We start from the raw sequence: 4,670 nt of genomic DNA, 5'->3' as shown, positions 1-4,670 counted from the left end.
CAGACTTTCCCATTGAAATAGTGTCACTTAAATCACAATTTAAAAAAAAAACAAAAAAAAACCCCAACAAACAAAACAAAACCAGCCAGAACTTGGCTTGTTAAGTCATTGATCGAATTGAATACCCCCCAAAAGTACATATTGTCAGAACATAGTACAGTTGTCAGAACATAGCAAGGAAATATTGTATGGTTCAAAATCCAGAAAGGAATGTGTTAGGGATGCATCCTGTCTCCATACCTTTTTAGTCTATATACAGAACAGATCATCCGGGAGGCAGGACTTTAGGAGAAGGAATGTGGCATGAGGACTGGTGGAAGACTCATTAACAACATGCGTAATGCGGATGATACAACCTTGCTTGCCAGAACTGAGGAGGACCTGAAACGCTTGCTGCAGAGGGTCAAGGACTGCAGCCTTCAATATGGATTGAAGCTCAACATCAAGAAGACAAAGATCCTCACCACTGGACCAACTGGCAGCATCATGATAGATGAAGAGATTGAGGATGTTAAACAGTTACAGCTTACTCGGCTCCACAGTCAACACTCTTGGCAGCAGTCAGGAAATCAAAAAACAAATTGCACTGGGGAAATCTGCTGTCAGGGACTTCTCCAGAGTGCTGGGGAGAAGTGAGGTCAGTCTAGAGAGTGTACCTGATCCAGGCCATGGTCTTCGCAGTTACATGCTATGCATCAGAGAGCTGGACAGTGACTAAGGATGACAGAAGAAGAATTTATTCCTTTGAATTGTGCTGGAGAAGAGTACTGAACATGCCACGGATTGCCAAGAAAACAAATAGGTCTGTCTTGGAGAGAATGAAACCAAGTTTCCCCTTAGAGACAAGGTGTGTGTGTGTGTGTGTAAAATTTGCATTTAGAATTAGCCAGCTGGACTCAGTTTAGATGATCCCAGTTTTGTTGGCAACATCCAAAGCATCACAGTCAGGAGTAAGTCGAACATAGGCCTTCTTCTCTCCATCAGGCCTAATCAAAGTGTTGACCTTGGCCACATCAATGTCATAGAGCTTCTTTACAGCTTGATTTTATGTTTGTTGGCCTCTATATCTACAATGTACACAAATGTGTTATCTTCTATCTTCTCCATGGCTGACTGAGTGGTCAGGGGAAACTTGATGACTACATAGTGGTCAGGCTTGTTTCTCCTGGAGGCACTCTCTGTGGTATTTGGGCTGCCTTCAGATTCTCAACATCTTAGGCTTTGGAAGCTGAGTGACTTGCGGATTTTTTTTGTAGCTGTGGATGCCCTTCAGGACTGCCTTCTTGGCCTTCAATGCCTTTGCTTTGGCTTCAGTTTTGGGTGGGGCAGGGGCTTCTTCTTCGATTTTGGCACTATATTCATAGAAAAGAGAGGCAAGGATTTTGAGGCTTCGTGTCACATACTTTGGGCACATGGCAAAGTGTCAAGTCCTTGGAAAAGGACATCATGCTTAGAAGGGTGGAGGGATAGTTCAAGAGAGGAAGACTCAGGATGAAATGGATTGACACAATAACTGGGACAATGGGATTAGGTGTGTCAGAGTCAGTGAGACTGGCTCAGGATAGGACAGGGTTCAGAGCTTTTGTACAAAGGGTTATTCTGAGTTGCAGGCGGCTGGACAACACATTTTAACAATGATATAATGAGGGGAGTTTTGGTGACTTAATCCATGGGCAGTTGTGTTGCTAGTCCAAAGCCACACTTCCCTGGCGGTGTGAATCCCCTAGCTGTTCTGCAAGAGAAAGATGGGCCGTTGCCTCCCATACAATTTACATCCTCAGAAACCTACTGGAGTGCCAGGTCTGTGGAGGTTCCAATTCAACTGCAATGAGTTTGAAGTTGAGTATGATGCAGAAACTGTGTAATGATCACCCAGGATCTGAGAGAGCAAGCAGTTGTAAGTAAAATCATTAATGGTGGAGTGCAACACTGCCTAATCCCATCACAGCCCTAAACAAAAGTGAGTCACGCTAGGTTGTGGCCTGTACCTCACTGGAGAGAAAAGGGAAGGAAAGCAAGCTGAAGGAGGGACCAGTTCAGAAATTATCACCAAGAGTGGAGTGCATCTTTTTGGACTTGGGACCCTTTTTACACAGAAGTCCCACAAAGCATTCTTTAATTCTGTTCTTTGCTGCCTTTACCCTTCCCTTCTCTGTCTTCTAAAGCCACCGTGAGTCAAGAAGAGAAGTTGCCAAGGCCTCACTTGGTTCCCTCCTCCCCCTGTCCTCAGTCCTCACTTGTTTGGGTTGTTCAGCCCTGCCTAGGAGTGAACCTTTTTACCCTAAGCTAATAGCAACTGAGTTTCTGCCCTTTTTCATCAAGAGCTTTGTTGAATTAGTCTCTTCAACTGTACATAAAAAAAAACAACCCCAAAACTAATAGATAAAGATTATCCTTTTTGAACCAATAGTTTAAAAGGGGGGAAATAGTTGAAACACAAACAGAAGAAAGAAACTTAATGAGTAAGGAGTCAGAGCACAAATTGTAGACAGTGCATTGCCCTTGGAAATCTTTTGACTGGTTCTCTTATTTCATCATTTCTTCCCTTCACTTTGGCTTCCCTGTGTCTAAGAGCAAGTTTCAGTGTCTCTTCCACATCCACTTTGGTCTCTTCCTTCTTTCCTGTGGTTTGATTTGGTTTTGGTTGGGTTGGTTTGGGGATTTTTTTTATGGTATTTTGGTTTGTTATTTCCAAACACCCCAAGCTCTCTGAAAATGGAACATAACTCTTTCCTGTGTTTTTAATGCTCACATGCTTTCTTCATAGATGGTGTTCTTGATGTCATCCCACAACTCAATTAATCTTCAATAAAGTTACAGAAACTCAGTTGTAATTAGCAACTCTTCCCCAGTCACATCCAAGTTCCTTCCACCCCAAAGGGCTCATCTTATGGCACCAAAGCAAGTAATGCTCTAATGTTACTCCTATGGGGTTTTGAGGGCCTGTTACTTCAGAGGATGACTACTCTTGCTTCTTAGTCAGTCTTTGTCTGGAAGCTGTGCTGAAACCTTTCTTCCATTGGTGCCCTCACTGGTATTCAAAGCACCAGGGGCATAGCTTCTAGCTTCACAGTGACATGCAAGATGTCATAGTACAACAGACTGGCAGACAAGTAGTAGGATTTGAATCAGTGGCACTTACCACTACTTGATGTTATTACAAACTTACTTGTTGTCTGCTCTCTACAGCTTTTCAATCTATATGCAGAACAGATTACCCAGGAAGCAGGGCTCTATGAGGAGAAATGTGGCATCAGGATTGGAGGTAGACTCATCAACACTCTGTGTTATGCAGATGACACAACCATGGTTGCTGAAACTGAGAAGGACCTGAAGTGCTTGCTGCAGAGGGTCAAGAACTGCAGCTTCAATCTCCTCGCATGTGATTTACTGCTTCTGAAAATCTGCCAGAGAGTGAGCTATGGGTGAGTTCTGAATCAACAGCACACAACAACAAACAGCCTTGGAAGAGGTTATGAACCTACTGACCCAGGAAGATTCCAGCGCAGACGAAGAGGTAAGAAACTTAGCAGGAAGCTAGAGATGAAATTCAAGATAGTCATTTCTTGCTAAAGAAGATTGAGACACAGAAGGACAGAGAGACCCACAGATCCTAGATTTCCTAAGTACAGGCAAACCTCAGAGACACAGCGGTTTGTTTCAACCACTGGAATAAAGTGTTGTTGGTGTGTCATCAAGTCAGAACCAACTCATAACTGACCTTCTGGTGAGTTTTCAGAGGCTGTAAATCATGTGGGAAGCGATTGTCCCGTGGATCAGCTGATGAATTCAAACAGCCTGCATTTAAGTTGGCAGCTCGGCTCCTTGCCCACTAGGCCACCAGAGCTCCCTGGAATAAAATGAGTAACATAATAAAGCAAGTCACATAAACTTTTTTGTTTCCTAGTGCATATAAAAGTGATGTTGATAGTATATTGTAGATTATGATATGTGTGATGACATTGTGAAAATGTTTTAAATCTTATGAGAATTACAGAACTGTCACATAAGAGTTTCCAAATGAGCACATGCTGCTGGGACAAGGGCGCTAACAGACTTACTTGAAGCAAAGATTGCAAGCAAACCCTTGATAAAAAGAAAAAATTGTAAAACTCAGTGTCTACAAAGAGTAATAAACAAGGTGTGTCTCTATAATGAGAGTATTGGTTAACCAACTAATGTCAAAGGTTCTCCGTTTAAAGAGTTGAGGGGGGTGTTTTGTTTTTTTAGGGGGAGGAGACAGGTCAGATGTGTTGGGATGGGAAACCATTGAGTAGGTTTGGGTGGTTTTGAACATTCCCAAAGTGAGACTCATTTCAGAAAAAGAGCCATAGCATGGAGAACACAGGCACGATGGAAGAGAAAAGCCACACACAGTTCAGCAAAAGGTTCTATGGAACTCCCTCACTTCAGCGCCCTCCTACCGCAGCCTTTGCCTGCTGAGCCTTCATTGGAGGTCAGACACGGCAGAGGGCATAAAACAGCATTTCCCTCCACACATTTATTTTCCTAATTCATATTTTAGCCACACCACCTAGTTTTACTTCAGGGCATGAAGCGAGCTTCATGTTGGTCTTGTGCAACTGGGTTATCACATCATGTCACTGTTCCTCTTTTTTTTTTTCTATAATTATATTTTATTAATTTTCATAAACATTTACAGAGATTTT

Source organism: Elephantulus edwardii, unplaced genomic scaffold, assembly GCF_000299155.1.
Source record: "Elephantulus edwardii isolate Elephantulus edwardi_28Jun2011 unplaced genomic scaffold, EleEdw1.0 scaffold00181, whole genome shotgun sequence".
Lineage (NCBI taxonomy): Eukaryota > Metazoa > Chordata > Mammalia > Macroscelidea > Macroscelididae > Elephantulus > Elephantulus edwardii.
Note: the sequence above shows the minus strand (reverse complement) of the source record.